Source organism: Callithrix jacchus, chromosome 6 (assembly GCF_049354715.1).
Source record: "Callithrix jacchus isolate 240 chromosome 6, calJac240_pri, whole genome shotgun sequence".
Classification (NCBI taxonomy): domain Eukaryota; kingdom Metazoa; phylum Chordata; class Mammalia; order Primates; family Cebidae; genus Callithrix; species Callithrix jacchus.
Window position 1 is genome coordinate 153,080,316 of NC_133507.1, and position 17,849 is coordinate 153,098,164.

Genomic DNA, 17,849 nt, shown 5'->3' on the forward strand with positions numbered 1-17,849 from the left:
CTGGGGAGGGTTTCCAGTGTTTCTGTTTATATCTGTGCGTCTCTGGGTGTGTCTCCCTCTGGGCTGTGCACTGGCAGGCTCTAGGCGTGTCCCATCTCATAGCAGCTCAGCCAGGAGGGTGTTTCATCGCTGCAGGGAAATTCCAGAGGGCAGCTCCTGCCACAGCTGCGGTGAGACGTTATTTCCTTGGGAGGAAACCGGTTCTCAGCAGCCAGGAAGAAACAGTTTCCACTCTGGGAGGGCGCGGGAGGGTGTGGCCGCGGGCGGGGCGAGCTGCCGCCTGGAGGGCCTGCTCTCTAAAGCCTCCAGTCACCGTTTAAATTTAGACCTTCTATTCTAGTCTGAGCTGCTCACGCCTCACCCCGTGGCCACCGGTCAGCCAGTTTCCCCGCGCACAAGTGCGCTCCCGAGGGCAGAACGCGTAGGTCAACGGTGTCCTGACCATCGCCCTGTGGCGGTGTGGAGTGCAAGAAAGAGCAAACCCAGAAGAATCGTCCACCCTAACAAATTTCAGAACCAAAGACCCCCTGTCCACGTGCCCCATTAATGTCACAGACGGAAACACGCTGGTCCCACAGCCATTTGTGGAGCCAGTTGCGTGAGCCACAGAGATGAGGTCCCCATTCACGGTCTGGTGGAAATTCAGACAAGAAGAGGGCTGATTCGTGAGCAGGAAGATAGTGCACGTTACAGGGGACTTGAATCTTTGCCTGGGGGCGGGGGCGGGGGCAGGAGTGGGCCAAGTGCTTTGAATCCCAGCACTTCCGGAGGCTGAGGAGAGAAGCTTGCTCAAACTGAGGTTCAAGGCCAACCTAGGCAACATAGTGAGACCCAGTCTCAGAAAAGATATAAAAATGAGCCAGGTGTGGTGGCACACACCGTGGTCCCATCTACTACAGAGGCTGAGGTAGGAGAATCACTTGAGCTTGGGATCACGTGCCCCACTGACTTCACAGACAGAAATATGCTTATCCCACTGCAGTGAGCGGAGATTGTGCCACTGCTCTCCAGCCTGGGTGACAGAGCCAGACCCTGTCTCAGACAAAAGGAAAAAAAAGGCCGGGCGCGGTGGCTCACGCCTGTAATCCCAGCACTTTGGGAGGCCGAGGCGGGTGGATCAGAGGTTAAGAGATCGAGGCCATCCTGGTCAACATGGTGAAACCCCGTCTCTACTAAAAATACAAAAAATTAGCTGGGCACGGTGGTGCGTGCCTGTAATCCCAGCTACTCAGGAGGCTGAGGCAGGAGAATTGCCTGAACCCAGGAGGCGGAGGTTGCGGTGAGCCGAGATCGTGCCATTGCACTCCAGCCTGGGTAACAAGAGCGAAACTCCGTCTCAAAAAAAAAAAAAAAATCATATAACCATAATTCCTGTAATTTCCACTTCATTTTGTTTCCTGTTCGCTCTTTCCTTCCTTCCTTCTTTCTCTTTCCTTTCTTCCCTTCTTTCTTCCTTCCTTTCTCTCCCTTCCCTCCCTCTCTTTCTCCCTCTCTCTTCTTTTTTTCTTTCTTTCTTTTTTTTTTTACAGAGTTTCACTGTTGTTGTTCAGGCTGGAGGGCAGTGACACAATCTCAGCTCACTGCAACCTCCGCCTCACGGGTTCAAGCAATTCTTCTGCCTCGGCCTCTCCACTAGCTGGGATTACAGGCATGTGCCACCACGCCTGGCTATTTTTTTTTTTCATTTCTAGTAGAGACAGGGTTTCTTCATGTTGGTCAAGCTGATATAAAACTCCTGACCTTAGGTGATCCACCCACCTTGGCCTCCCAAAGTGCTAGGATTACAGGTGTGAGCGACCATGCCTGGCCCCTCTTTCTTTATTTCTTCCCACCTTCTGCAGTGGGCTGTGCTGCCCAAGGATCTGATTTTCTTTCTTTCTCTTTCCCTTTCTCTCTCTCTCCTTCCTTCCCTTTATTTCTTTTTATTTTATTTTGCTTGAGGCAGAGTCTCTGGCGCAGGCTGGAGTGCAATGGCACCATCTTGGCTCACTGCAACCTCTGCCTCCTGGATTCAAGAGATTCTCACGTGCCTCAGCCTCCTGAGTAGCCGGAACTATAAGCGTGCACCACCATGCTGGCTCATTTTTGTATTTTTAGTAGAGACAGGGTTTCACCATGTTGGCCAGGCTGGTCTAGAACGCCTGACCTCAAGCGATCCATCCACCTGGGCCTCCCAAAGTGCTGGAATTAATTATAGGCTTGAGCCACCCAGCCCCTCCCTTCCTCTCTTCCTTCCTTCTTCCCTCCCTCCGTCCCTCCCTTCCTTCCTTTTTTGTTTTTTATTATTATTATATTTATTATTTTTTTTTTTTTGAGATGGAGTTTCGCTCTTGTTACCCAGGCTGGAGTGCAATGGCACGATCTCGGCTCACTGCAACCTCCGCCTTCTGGGTTCAAGCAATTCTCCTGCCTCAGCCTCCCGAGTAGGTGGGATCACAGGCACCCGCCATCACACCAGGCTCATTTTTTGTATTTTTAGTAGAGACAGGGTTTCACCTTGTTGACCAGGATGGTCTCGATCTCTTGACCCCATGATCCACCCGCCTCAGCCTCCCAAAGTGCTGGGATTACAGGCGTGAGCCACCGCGCCCAGCCTTTTTTATTATTCTTTAAAAACTGGTGTCATCCTTGCGCAGGGGCCATGCTACTCTTCTCTGTATCATTCCAATTTTAGTATCTGTGCTGCCGAAGGGAGCACCATTCCTTCCTTTTTTTTCATAGCAACAGGGTCTCACTATGTTGCCCAGGCTGTTCTGGAACAATCCTCTCGCCTCGGTGCTGCGATTACAAGCATGACCTCTGCACCCAGCCTGCCAAATGATTTTGCTCAATTATAGGCTGACGTCAGTGTTCTGAACACATTTAGGGCAGGCAAGGCTAAGTGATGACAGCTGGTAGGTTAGGTATATTCAATGCATTTTCCACTTAAGATATGTATTTTTTTGAGATGGAGCCTCACTCTGTTGCCCAGGCTGGAGTGCAATGGCACAATCGCGGCTCAATGCAACCTCCACCTCCTAGGTTCAAGCAATTCTTCTGCCTTAGCCTCCCGAGTAGCTGGGATCACAGGCACCCGCCATCACACCAGGCTCATTTTTTGTATTTTTAGTAGAGACAGGGTTTCACCATGTTGGCCAGGCTAGTCTTGAACTCCTGACCTTAAGTGATCTGCCTGCCCTGGCCTCCCAAAGTACTGGGATTACAGGTGTGAGCCACTGCGCCTGGCCTTAGGATATTTTCTTTTTTTTAGAGACAGGGTCTGGCTATGTTGCCCAGGCTGGAGTGCAGTGGCTATGCTCGGGCTCCATACTGCTAGTGACCATCACAGTTCACTCCCCCTTAGGTAATCTGGTAGTTCCCTGCTCCTGAGAGGTCACCATATTGATACCAAACTCAGTGTGAACACCTGCTTGGCATACAGCAGTAACATCCTGAACTTCTGGGCTCAAGCAATCCTCCTGCCTCCGCCTGCTGAGTAGCTGGGACTACAGACACAAGCCACCATGCTCAGCAATATTTTCAGCCTACCATGGGTTTATCAGGGCATAGCCCCATCATAAATGATGTGTATCTGTATCACTGGTAGAGTTGTTTTGTTTTGTTTTGAGACAGGGTCCCACTCTTGCCCAGGTGGCATGATCACGCCTCACTTCAACTTCCACCTCCTGGGCTCAAATGATCCTTCCACCTCAGCCCTCCCAAAGTTGTTCTTCTTTTCCCCACTGAATATCTCTTATCTAAAAGCAGGTCCTCCCAAAAGAATCCAGCTGTCCTCAATATCCTTTCCTGGAGTTTCGCAACAGGAAGACAGAAAAGTCAGCACAATGTTAAGAAATCACCTAGGCTGGGAGGGGCGGCTCACACCTGTAATCCCAGCACTTTGGGAGGCTAAGGCAGGTGGATCACCTGAGGTCACGAGTTTGATACCAGCGTGGCCAATGTGGTGAAACCCCGTCTCTGCTAAAAATACAAAATTAGTCCCAGCTACCTGAGAGGCTGAGGCAGGAGAATCACTGGAACCCAGGAGGCAGAGGTTGCAGTGAGTGGAGATGGCACCACTGCACTCCAGCCTGGCTAGGGGACAGAGCAGACTCCATGGGGACAGGTGGCGGGGAGAATAAATCACCTCAACAGACATTGTAACAAAAGTATCTCCACTTATTCTCCTAAAGGCTTTTTTTGTTTGTTTGTTTGTTTGTTTTGAGACAGGGTCTTGCTTCCTCTCCCAGGCTGGAGTGCGATGGTGCCAGCAGAGCTCACTGCAACCTCAAAATCCTGGGCTCAAGCGATCCTCTCACTAAGAGCCCATTTATCTTTCCTAAAAATACTTTGTTTTCCCTAAGTGTCTTTTCTCCCCATTACTTCTCATATTAAGATAATATATGGGCTGGGAACGGTGGCTCATGCCTGTAATCCCCAGCACTTTGAGAGGCGGAGGTGGGCAGATCACTTGAAGTCAGGAGTTTGAGACTAGCCTTGCCAACATGGTGAAACACTGTTTCTAATGAAAATTTAAAAAAATTGGTCGGGCGTGGTGGCTCAAGCCTGTAATCCCAGCACTTTGGGAGGCTGAGGCGGGCGGATCACCAGGTCAAGGGATTGAGACCATCCTGGCCAACATGGTGAAACCCCGTCTCTACTAAAAATACAAAAATTAGCTGGATGTGGTGGCGTGCGCCTGTAGTCCCAGCTACTGGGGAGGCTGAGACAGGAGAATTGCTTGAACCCGGGAGGTGGAGGTTGCAGTGAGCCGAGATCGTGCCACTGCACTCTAGCCTGGCGCCTGGCAACAGAGCGAGACTCTGTCTCAAAAAAAAACAACAGGGATTTGTGCCTGAAATCCCTGCTACTCGGGAGGCTTAGGCAAGAGAATTACTTAAACCCAGGAGGCGGAGGTTGCAGTGAGCTGAGATCACACCACTGCACTCCAGCCTGGACGACAGAGCAGGACTTCGTCTCAGAAAAAAGGGCGGCGGGGGGTGGGGGGGGTGGGAAGCGAGGGGAGGAACAAAAAATAATATATAACCCCAAATTGTTTTTTTTTAATTACTTTTTCCCCTATGGCATTCAGTAGTATATAACCCCAAATTCTAACTGCCTCCTTGAGTTACATTTTTCTGCAAATTCCTGCCTGCCAACATGTCTCTTGTTTATCTCTTGTCAGCTTCATTTGCAGGCTCCAAAACGCTGAACCTAAGAATCCACCACGGTCTGCAGTACAGTCCCCAGCTCTGTGGGCCAGAGGGAATCCCTTTCTGAAGGACCAACTCACACTACCCAAACTCATCAAGCACTGAGGAATAGAAGAGATAATGGCCCTCTAACACCTGGACTTAGGGACACCACAGATAAAATCCTCCACCCAGAGACCAAGCTACCTCAGACCCTATTGATCAAAAATCCATCTAATCATTTTGGTGGTTAAAGCATCATAGTCCTATGAAATCCCTTTGAAATGCAAATCCACCACAAAGGAATACAGAACTACTCAACTCAGTATCCCTGGAATTTTGGAGGTGAGTAAGAGAATCCTAAAAGTATCCTGCAATTTCTAACAATGTCTCGGTATTCCTGTTTCTATGTGTGACATAGTAAAAAGCCCCATAAAACTGCATACCTCAACCATACCTCAGCTTTCTGTTGAAACTGCTCTCTATAACCCAAATGTGAATAAGTAATTAAGGACTGTGATCCCCACCCTACCCAGACAATGTGTAGACGAATGCTAATCTTAGCTTTTGTGAACCACTCAAGTAACAATCAGAATGTCAAAGAGTCCCCGGCCCTCGGAATGTCCGGAAACCCCTCACCCCCATCCCCGCCCCTCACCCTCATCTCCGCCCAGAAGGTGATTTGCAGAATCCACTAGCCCTCAGAATGTCTGAAGCCCCTCACCCCCACTCCAAAGGTGGTTTTACGGGTATAAAAAGGTCTTGTCACCCTTCTTTCTCTGCCACGGGTTGGAGAGATGGGAGTTCTCCGTGGCCGCCGGCAATAAACCCTGCAATTTGGCATACTTTTATCTTGGTGTTGACTTTCTATGCTCAGTCCGGTATAACATATGGAAAGATGTTATTTCAATGGACTGCTTGGAAATGATCTGAGAAAAATAAAGAGAAAAAATTGAGGTTGCTACTTCTTTTTTTTTGAGATGGAGTTTTACTCTTGTTACCCAGGCTGGAGTGCAATGGCGTGATCTCGGCTCACCGCAACCTCCGCCTCCTGGGTTCAGACAATTCTCCTGCCTCAACCTCCTGAGTAGCTGGGATTACAGGCATGCGCCACCATCCCAGCTAATTTTTTGTATTTTTAGTAGAGATGGGGTTTCACCATGTTGACCAGGATGGTCTCGATCTCTTGACCTCGTGATCCACCCACCTCGGCCTCCCAAAGTGCTGGGATTACGGGCGTGAGCCACTCTCTCACCACTTTGGGAGGCGGAGGCAGGCAGACCACGAGGTCAGGAGTTCAAGACCAGCCTGGCCAACATGGTGAAACCCCATCTCTACTAAAGATATGAAAGAAACGTGGTGGCGAATACCTGTAATCCTAGCTACCCAGGAGGCTAAGGGAGGAGAATCACTTGAATCTGGGAGGCAGAGGTTGCAGTGAACTGAGATTTCGCCATTGCACTCCAGCCTGGGTAACAGGGCAAGACTCCATCACAAAAAAAAAAAAAAAGCTAATGTGTGAGGCACCTGGTCTGCACTGGCATTTAAGACGCCAAAGGTGTGCAATGGCCCATGCTTGTAATCCCACCACTTTGGGAGGTGGGAAACTTGCTTGAGTTTAGGCGGTAGAGGCCACAGTGAGCCATGATAGTGCCACTACACTCCAGCCTAGCCAACGTTGTCTCTTTTTTTTTTGAGATGTAGTTTCACTCTTGTCGCCCAGGCTGGAGTGCAGTGGTGCTGTCTCTGCTCACTGCAACCTGTGCCTCACAGGTTCAGGTGACTGTCCTGCCTCAGCCTCCGGAGTAGCTGGGATTACAGGGATGTGCCACCACGCCCAGCTAAGTTTTGTATTTTTAGTAGTGACGGGGTTTCTCCATGTTGGTCAGGCTGGTCTTGAACTCCTGACCTCAGATGATCCACCCACTTAGGCCTCCCAAAGTGCTGGGATTACAGGCGTGAGCCACCGCACCCGGCACCTTGTCTCAAAAAGAAAGACCTGGTCCAAGAAAGAAAGAGTGGGGGGTGGGGTGTAGGGAGGAAGGAGGGAAAGAAAGAGAGAGAGGGAGGGAAAAGAGAAGAAGAAAAGAGTGCCGGGCGCGGTGGCTCAAGCCTGTGCACTTTGGGAGGCCTACGTGGGTGGATCACGAGGTCAACAGATCGAGACCATCCAGGTCAACATGGGGTTTCACCATCCTGGTCAACATGGTGAAACCCCGTCTCTACTAAAAATACAAAAAATTAGCTGGGCATGGTGGCGTGTGCCTGTAATCCCAGCTACTCAGGAGGCTGAGGAAGGAGAATTGCCTGAACCCAGGAGGCGGAGGTTGCAGTGAGCCGAGATCGCGCCATTGCACTCCAGCCTGCATAACAAGAGGAAACTCCGTCTCAAAAAAAAAAAAAAGGAAAAGAAAAAGAAGAAGAAGAAAAGAAAGGCAGCGTTAAAACACATATTCATTTTTTGGCTGTGTGTTGGACAACTCTGGAGAGGGAAACTGGTAAAATTTGAGGCCAGCCTGGCCAACATGGTGAAACTTCCATCTCTACTAAAAATACAAAATTTAGCCGGGCACGGTGGCTCAAGCCTGTAATCCCAGCACTGTGGGAGGCCAAGGCGGGTGGATCACGAGGTCAAGAAATCGAGACCATCCTGGTCAACATGGTGAAATCCCGTCTCCACTAAAAAATTACAAAAAATTAGCTGGGCACGGTGGTGCGTGCCTGTAATCCCAGCTACTCAGAAGGCTGAGGCAGGAGAATTGCCTGAACCCAGGGGGCGGAGGTTGCTGTGAGCCGAGATTGCGCCATTGCACTCCAGCCTGGGTAACAAGAGCGAAACCCCGTCTCAAAAAAACAAAAAAGAGATCGAGACCATCCTGGTCAACATGGTGAAACCCCATCTCTACTAAAAATACAAAAAATTAGCTGGGCATGGTGGCGCGTGCCTGTAATCCCGGCTACTCAGGAGGCTGAGGCAGGAGAATTGCCTGAACCCAGGAGGCGGAGGTTGCAGTGAGCCGAGATCGCGCCATTGCACTCCAGACTGGGTAACAAGAGCAAAACCCCGTCTCAAAAAAAAAAAAAAAACAAAACTTAGCCATGCATGGTGGCATTCGCCTATAATCCCAGCTACTCCAGAGCTGAGGCAGAAGAATCACTTGAACTAGGGAAGTGGAGGTTGCAGTGAGCTGAGATCATGCCATTGCACACCAGCCTGGGCCACAGAGGGAGACTCCGTTTAAAAAAAAAAAAAAAAAAAAAAGTTTGAAGCCAAGGACAGGGTGGGAGAGAAACTTCTCACATTTTTTTTTTTTAATTTTTTAATGCTGTCCGTTGTGCTCGTTTATCTAGTCAAAGAGCAACTGTCCTTAAGGATTCTTTCTGCCTGATGCTGAAATTACAGATGGCCCTGCCTCCAGCTCTGAGACCCTCATTTTGTGCTCTGATGCTGACCTGCCCCAAGTGTCTTCCTCCTGGTCAGGCAGTGCCAACCTACTGCCCCAGGACAGAGGTGCCACAGGGAAGAGAAGGGCCACCGGGGTGTCATGTGGGCCAACTCCAGCAGATGGCAGCGTGTGGCCACTGAAGGTGGCCGACCTACTGAGGAAGGGTGCCAGGCCACTGAGGCACAGGAGTGGAGACAGGGATGCCAGGAGGGAGAGCTGGGGGTGACGGTGAGGGCAGTTGGTGCTGGCCAGGGCTGCTTCCTCTTCTGTGCCACAGCCCCCCTGGAGTCTAGTGGGACCCATGGACCCTTCTCAGAGTGGTTTATGCATTTTTATTTTTATTTATTTTTTTGAGACAGAGTCTTGTTTTGTTGCCCAGGCTGGATCGCAGTGGCACAATCTTGGCTCACAGCCCCCTCCACCTCCTGGGTTCCAGTGATTCTCCTGCCTCAGTCTCCCAAGTAGATGGGACTACAAGCAAGCATCACCCCACCTGGCTAATTTTTTGTATATTTTAGTATAGACGGGGTTTTACCATATTGCCCAGGATGGTCTCGAAAGCCTGACCTCATGATCCACCCACCTTGGCCTCCCAGAGTGCTGGGGTTACAAGCATGAACCACTGTGCCCGGCCTATTTTCTTTTCTTTTTTTTTTTTTCTGAGACAGAGTTTCACTCTTGTTGCCCAGACTGGAGTGCAATGGTGCGATCTCAGCTCACTGCAATCTCTGCCTCCCTGTTCAAGCAATTCTTCTGCCTCAGCCTCCTGAGTAACAGATTATAGGCATGTGCTACCACGCTCGGCTAATTTTGTAATGTTTTTTCTTTTTGAGATGGAGTCTTGCTCTGTCACCCAGGCTGGAGTGCAGTGGCTCGATCTCGGCTCACTGCAACCTCCACGTCTTGGATTCAAACAATTCTCCGGCCTCAGCCTCTGAAGTAACTGGGATTACAGGCATGTGCCACCACACCCGGCTAATTTTTTTTGTATTTTTAGTAGAGATGGGGTTTCACCATGTTTAGCCAGGTTGGTCTTGATCTCCTGACCTCGTGATCCGCCCGCCTTGGCCTCCCAAAGTGCTGGGATTAGAAGGGTGAGCCACCACAGGCTTTTTTTTTTCTTTTTTTGTATTTTTTTGAGACAGAGTCTTGCTCTGTAGCCCAGGCTGGAGTGCAGTGGCGCAATCTCGGCTCACTGCAACCTCTGTCTCCCAGGTTCAGGCAATTATCCAGCCTTATCTCCCGAGTAGCTGGAATTACAGGTGCTGGCCACCAGGCCCAGCTAATTTTTGTATATTTAGTAGAGATGGGGTTTCACCGTGTTGGCCAGGTTGCTCTCAAACTCCTGTTTTCAAGTGATCCGCCTGCCTTGGTCTCCCCAAGTGCTGGGATTACAGGTGTGAGGGTAATTCTTTATAATTGTATTCAATAACTAGATCCAGTAGTGAGCCCAATAACTACCACGATCTTTTTCTTTTTTTGAGACACGATTGCACTGTTACCCAGTCTAGAGTGCAGTGGCACGATCATAGCTCACTGCTGTCTCAAACTCCCAAGCTCAAGCAATTTTCCCAACTCAACCTCCCAAGTAGGCAGGACCACAGCTGCGTGCCACCATGCCCGGCTAGTCCACAGCTGCGTGCCACCATGCCCGGCTAGTTTGGGTTTGGTTTGGTTTTTCTAGAGATGAGGTCTCACTATGTTGCACAGGCTGGTCTCAAATTCCTGGACTCAAGCAAATCCTCCCTCCTCAGCCTCCCAAAGTGCTGGGATTATGGCATGAGCCACTGTGCCAGGCATTACCATGATTTCAAAGTTGTGATGAACATGAATGATAGCCAAAATACCGTCCACAACTGTGGTGTGATAAGAAAATGCCTGTACTTTCTATAAGTGACACAGTCCCAGGAACTGCCTATACTACTGTGGTATGCTGCTTACATACACATGGAAGGAAATGCTAGATGTCAGTGAGAGATCAGCAAAAATCCATGGTGTCACTTTTTCCCATCCTAAATTCACCAAATCCTCAACTGTAGCCTGAGACTCTAAAGTGTGCAGGTCTGAAGGGGCCTCAACCTGGGACCAAAACCTGGATTTCTGGACACCTTCTTGAACTAGAGTTGGATTCTGCTGTCATTCAAAGTTAGTGTGGGCACTAGGTGTGGTGGCTCACACCTATAATCCCAGCACTTTGGGAGGCCAAGGCAGGTGGATCACCTGATGTCAGGAGTTCGAGACCAGCCTGGCCAACATGGTGAAATCCCCAGCTCTACTAAAAATATAAAAATTAGCTGGGCATGTTGGCAGGCGCCTGTAATCCCAGCTACTTGGGAGGTGGAGGCAGGAGAATCGCTTGAACCTGGGAGGCGGAGGTTGCGGAGAGCTGAGGTCTCGACATTGCACTCCAGCCTGGGCAACAAAAGTGAAACTCCGTCTCAAAAAAAAAAAAAGAAGTGAAGGTAGTGTGGGAGACCTGGAAGGCAGAGGAGGGGGCCAGCGATAGGAGGATGGCCTGGGCACGGTGGAGCTGCCAACCAGGGACACTCTGTCCTGGCTGGAAGCCAGCCTGGAGTGTGCATGGATAGGGGCTCCACCTGCCGCCTCCAGGCCCTCTGGTGACAATAGCAGGGCGCAGCTGGTCTGGCTGGGAGGACCGGTCAGGGCTCCCTGCTTCTCACGTCCCCAGCTCTCTCCCTGGCACCCCAGGTCCTTTCACTTCGCTTGAACCAGGGAGGTGGAGGTTGCAGTGATCTGAAATTGCACCACTGCACTCCAGCCTGGCGACAGAGCAAGACTTCATCTCAAAAAAAAAAAAAAATCAACTTTGGCTGGGGGCGGTGGCTCACACCTGTAATCCTAGCCCTTTGGGAGGCCGAGGGGGGTGGATCACTTGAGGTCAGGAGTTTTAAACTAGCCTGGCCAACATGGTGAAACCCTGTCTCTACTAAAAATACAAAAAAAATTAGCCAGGCTTGGTGGTGGACGCCTGTAATCCCAGCTACTCGGGAGGCTGAGGCAGGAGAATCGCTTGAACCAGGGAGGTGGCAGTTGAGGTGAGCCGAGATAGCACCACTGCACTCCAGACTGGTGACAGGTCAAGATTCCGTCCCCGCCCCCAACACACAAAAAACTTCAATAAATTTAACTTTGATAAGACTATCTGCTCTACTGTTTATATTCCAATTTTACTTTATGTGAAAGTAAAAAGAAAAAAATAGATACTAAAATATACCCCATTACCTCTTTGTTCAGATTCCACAATTATCAACCTTTCACCACAGTGGCTTTCTCTGTCCCTTTTCAGCGTAATTATTAGTTGTGCCATCTTTCCCTCAGAAGTCCTGGTTTGAACAAGTTAATGCAATATCTGGCCTTAGTCTGAATGCTGCCCTGGAGGGAAAAAAATTGTTATTAAGGACATATTTGGATCAATTGATAAAACTGGAATATAAACGGTAGAGCAGATAGTCTTACCAAAGTAAAATTTATTGAAGTTTTTTTTATGTGTGTGGGGGGGACAGAGTCTTGATCTGTCACCGGGCTGGAGTGCAGTGGTGCAATCTTGGCTCACTGCAAATGCCAACTCCTTGGTTCAAGCGATTCTCCTGCCTTAGCCTCCAGACTGTTTAATGATCGCCATTCTAACTGGCGTGAGAAGGTATCTCAATGTAGTTTTGATTTGCATTTCTCTAATGACCAGTGATGATGAGCATTTTTTCATATGTTTGTTGGCCTCATGTATGTCTTCTTTTGTAAAGTGTCTGTTCATATCCTTCACCCATTTTAGAATGGGCTTGTTTTTTTCTTGTAAATCTGTTTTAATTCTTTTTTTTTCTTTTTTGTAGGGATGGGGTTTCACCATGTTGACCAGGATGGTCTCTATATCTTGACCTGGTGATCCACCCGCCTCAGCCTCTCAAAGTGCTGGGATTATAGGCATGAGCCACTGCGCCCGGCGTGTTTTAATTCTTTGTAGATTCTGGATATCAGCCCTTTGTCAGATGGGTAAACTGCAAAAACTTTTTCCCATTCTGTTGGTTGCCGATTCACTCCGATGATAGTTTCTTTTGCTGTGCAGAAGCTCTGGAGTTTGATTAGGTCCCATTTGTCTATTTTGGCTTTTGTTGCCAATGCTTTTGGTGTTTTGGTCATGAAGCCCTTGCCTATGCCTATGTCCTGAATGGTTTTGCCTAGATTTTCTTCTAGGGTTTTTATGGTGTTAGGTCTTATGTTTAAGTCTTTAATTCATCTGGAATTAATTTTAGTGTAAGGTGTCAGGAAGGGGTCCAGTTTCTGCTTTCTGCACACAGCTAGCCAGTTTTCCCAACACCATTTATTAAACAGGGAATCCTTTCCCCATTGCTTGTTTTTCTCAGGTTTGTTAAAGATCGGATAATTGTAGATGTGTTGTGTTGCTTCCCAGGCCTCTGTTCTGTTCCATTGGTGTATATCTCTGTTTTGGTACCAGTATCATGCTGTTTTGATTACTGTAGCCTTGTAGTATAGTTTGAAGTCCAGTAGTGTGATGCCTCCCGCTTTGTTCTTTTTGCTTAGAATTGACTTGGCTCTAACGGGTATAAGCAACCTGGGCAAACTTCTTAACCTTTGTACCTCAGTTTCCTCCTCTCTAAAACAGGGATAATAAAATAATGCCTTATGCAGTGGCTGTGAGAATGAATGAGTTACACACAGAGTTGACAGTTTAGCTCTTTTTCACAAATACTGCCTTCTGCACATCCCTCCTTTAAAGCCTCCAGGGGAGCCAGAGAACTCACCCAGTTGTTGAAAATCACTTAATGAGTTAACCAATAAAGGGTTGATTAATAAGTAGTTATCACTTTCTTCTTCTTCTTCTTCTTCTTCTTCTTCCTCCTCCTTCTTCCTTCTTTCCTTCCTCCCTCCCCCACCCCTCCTCCTCCTCGAGACAGAGTCTCTCTCTGTCACCAGGTGCCAGGCTCGAGTGCAGTGGCACGATCTCAGCTCACTGCAACCTCTGCCTCCAGGGTTCAAGCAATTCTCATGCCTCAGCCTCCCGAGTCGCTGGGAGTACAGCTAATTTTTGTATTTTTAGTAGAGACGGGGTTTCACCATGTTGGCCAGGAAGGTCTCGATCCCTTGACCTTGTGATTTGCCCACCTCAGCCTCCCAAAGTGCTGGGATTACAGGCGTGAGCCACCACACCTGGCTCTTTTTTTTTTTTTTTTTTTTTAATAGAGATGGGGTTTCACCGTGCTGGTCAGGCTGGTCTCGAACTTGTGACCTCAGGTGATCCACCCACCTTGGCCTCCCAAAGTGCTGGGATTACAGGTGTGAGCCACTGTACCCTGCCATAAGTAGTTATCACTTAAGAAAAAAAGCACAAAAGGCTTTGAAAAAGAAAAGTTAGATCCAGATAGAAAGTTTTCAGGAAGTCATCTGTAAGAATGTGTGGTCTTTTTAAATGTGAAGAGAAAGATTTGCAAGAAGGCACATGAATGGCTAGAGGTCACATCACCTTCTTTACTCGAATATAAGTGCCAGCATTTCTCAAAGAAAAAAACATCATAAGTGGGCCAGGTTAGGTGGCTCACGCCTGTAATCCCAGCACTTTGGGAGGCTGAGGCGGGCGGATCATGAGGTCAGGAGTTCGAGACCAGCCTGGCTAATACGGTGAAACCCCATTTCTACTAATAATACAAAAATTAGCCAGGCATGCTGGTGCCTGTAGTCCCAGCTACTCAGGAGACTGAGGCTTGAACCCAGGAGGTGGAGGTTGCAGTGAGCCGAGATCCTGCCACTGCACTCCACCCTGGACAACAGAGCAAGACAACATCTCAAAAAAAAAAAAAAAAAAAGTAAAAATTCGCCCGGTGTGGTGGCACACATCTGTAATCCCAGCTACTGGGAAGTCTGAGGCAGTAGAATCACTTGAATCTGGAAGGCAGAGGTTGGGCGAGCCTAGGTTGCGCCACTGCACTCCAGCCGGGGTGACAGAGCCAGACTCTGTCTCAAACAAACAAACAAACAAAAACCCTGTTTAGCTTGTAGTATCGTTGCACTTTAAAAAATCATTAAAAATATAAAAGGTCGGCCAGGTGCGCTGGCTCTGAGCACTTTGGGAAGCCAAGGCAGGAGGATCGCTTGAGCCCAGAAGTTTGAGACCAGCCTGGGCAACATATTGAGACCATGTCTCTACCAAAAATACTAAACGAAACCAGCCAGGTGTGATGGCACAAAGCCTGTAGTCCTAGCTACTCAGAAGGCTGAGGCGGGAGGATCCCTAGAGTCCAGGAGTCCTATGGTTGGACCACTCTGCTCCAGCCTAGGGGACAGAGCGAGACCTTGTCTATAAAATAAATAAATAGTAAAATGTGGCTGCCAGAGCACCTGGTGCTGTAGCGCGGACTGGCCCCCTCTTGGCTTGTGCCTGATGGATACTACTGTTACTACAGGCAAGATGGCCAGGGTCTGGGGGACACCATCATGCTACAGGTGCTATGTGATTTCAGTGGAAGGAAGTGGGCAAAGAGCACTCAGTTGCAACAGCTGGGTCTGCAATTAAAAAAAAAAAAAGAGCCCTCAGTGAATGCCTCTGCTGCCTCATCAAGCATACGTTTCTCAACCCGCCCACAAAACCAGTTCCCCCAGGTTCTTGCAAGATGGTTTCTACCTATTGGGTGTGCCTCCCCTATATGGTTGTGGGACAAAAGCCCTCTGTCAAGAATTGAAAAATTGGAATAAAGGCCGGGAGCGGTGGCTCACACCTGTAATCCCAGCACTTTGGGAGGCTGAGGCAGGCAGATCACCTGAAGTCAGGAGTTCAAGACCAGCCTGGCCAACATAGTGAAATCCCGTTTCTACTAAAAATAGAAAAATTAGCCAGCAGTGGTGGCGGGTGCCTGTAATCCCAGCTTCCCGGGAAGCTGAGGCAGGAGAATTGTTTGAACCCGGGAGGCGCAGGTTGCAGTGAGCCACGATTGCACCATTGTACTCCAGCCTGGGGGACAGAGTGAGATCCACCTCAATATAATAAAATTTAAAAATGAGAATAAATGTTGAAGGTACGTGGGGAATCATACTCTTCTACTTTTTTTTTTTTTTTTTGAGACAGAGTCTCGCTCTGTTGCCCAGGTGGGAGTGCAATGGCATGATCTTGGCTCACTGCAACCTCTGCGTCCCAGGTTCAAGCAATTCTCCTGCCTCTGCCTCCCAAGTAGCTGGGATTACAGGCGTGTGCCACCACACCCGGCTAATTTTATATATTTTTAGTAAAGATGGGGTTTCACCATGTTGGCCAGCCTGGTCTGGAACTCCTGACCTCAGGCGATCTACCTGCCTTGGCCTCCCAAAGTGCTGGGATTACAGGCGTGAGCCATCATGCCCAGCCTCTTACTTTTTTTGTATATTGAAAATTTACATTAACTTTAAAAATGTGCCAGGCACAGTGGCTCATGCCTGTAATCCCAACACTTTGGGAGGATGGGGCAAGCAGATCACTTGAGCTCAGGAGTTTAAGACCAGCCTGGGCAACATGGCGAAACCCAGAATCTACAAAAAATACAAAAAGTTGCTGGGTATGGTGGTGTGTACCTGTAGTCCCAGCTACTCGGAGAATCTCTTGAGCCTGGGAGGTCGATGCTGCAGTGAGCCAAGATTGCACCACTGCACTCCAGCCTGGGCAACAGTGTGAGATCCTATCTCCAAAAAACAAAAACAAAAAAAAAAAAAAAGAAAGAAAGAAGTGATTTGCTCAGGTCCCATAGCCAGCAAGGGGGAGAGCTTAGGCTGTCCATCTCCAGTACCATACAGAGCACACTGCTTCTCACACCGAGATCAAACACCAAATCACTCATTCACATCACACAGAGAAATACATTCTTCTCGAGTCTCTTGAGGCATATCTATACAGTGGAATATTATTCAGCCATAAAAAGAAATGATATATGCTACAACATCAATGAACTTTAAAACATTATGCTAAGTGAAAGAAGCCAGACACAAAGACCACATGTTGAATGATCCCATTTACATGAAATGTCCAGAACAGAAAATTCCACAGAGACAAAAGGAGATTAGTGGTTGCCAAGAGCTGGGAGGAAGGTGGGCAGATGAAGAGTGACCACTAGTGAATACGGGTTTTGCTTCGGGGTAATGAAAATGTTCTGGAATTAGTGAAGATGGTTGTTCAGCTTTATGAATACACTGAAAACAGCTGAATTATATATTTTTAAAGGGGGAATTTATAGTATGTGAGTCATATCTCAAAAATTAAAAGGTCGGGTGAGGTGGCTCATGCCTGCAATCCTAGCACTTTGGGAGGCTGAGGCAGGCAGATCATGAGGTCAGGAGTTCAAGACCAGCCTGGCTAACACGGTGAAACCCCATCTCTACTAAAAATACAAAAATAAGCTGGGGATGGTGGCACGCGTCTGTAATCCCAGCTACTTGGGAGGCTGAGGCCAGAGAATCACTTGAACTGGGAGGTGGAGGTTGCTGAGGTTGTGCCACTGCACTCCAGGGTGGGCAACAAAGCAAGACTCCGTCTCAAAAAAAAAAAAAAAAAATTGAATTAAAAAATTTTAGGCCGGGATGGTGGCTCACTCCTGTAATCCCAGCAATTTGGGAGGTGAGGCCGGCAGATCACAAGGCTAGGAGTTTGAGACCAACCTGGCCAACATGGTGAAACCCCGTCTCTACTAAAAATACAAAAATTTAGCTGGGCGTAGTGGTGCACACCTGTTGTCCCAGCTACTTGGGAGGCTGAGGCAGGAGAATTGCTTAAACCCGGGAGGTTAAGGTTGCAGTGAGCCGAGATCACACCACTGCACTCCAGCCTGGGCAACAAAGTGATATTCTGTCTAAAAAAAAAAAAAAAAAAAAAAAAAAATCTCTATGCTCTGGCTCTGCTCTGTTTTGAGCTCCTGTCATCCCATCCCATTTCCCTATGCCCAGCCCTGCAGCCCTGAGAGGTGGAGTTTGCAGTGAGCTGAGATCCCACCACTGCACTCCAGCCTGAGCCACAGAGCAAGACTCCATCAAAAAAAAGAAAGAAAGAAAATGCCAGGCTCAGCTGATGCATCACCACCTCCAGGAAGCCTTCCTGGCCTTCTGCCTAGTTAGGACCACTGCCACCTTGTGTAGCGCCCCCATCCTAACACTTACCACCCTGGTAATTTCCTCAGGGTCTGGCCTCCTCACTAAACTCTATGCTTCACGAGGTCAGGGATCAGTGAACTCCTTAGCTGGTCTG

The 17,849-nt window shown here is 48.7% G+C and overlaps 1 non-coding gene across 1 annotated transcript; it reads right to left on the minus strand.

Moving 5' to 3' along the window:
* Nucleotides 1-2,590: 2,590 nt before the first annotated feature.
* LOC118154900 (U6 spliceosomal RNA) lies at nt 2,591-2,698 on the minus strand. Its single transcript, XR_004745152.1, has one exon. It is a non-coding gene; the product is annotated as a U6 spliceosomal RNA (small nuclear RNA).
* Between the last annotated feature and the right edge of the window lie 15,151 nt (nt 2,699-17,849).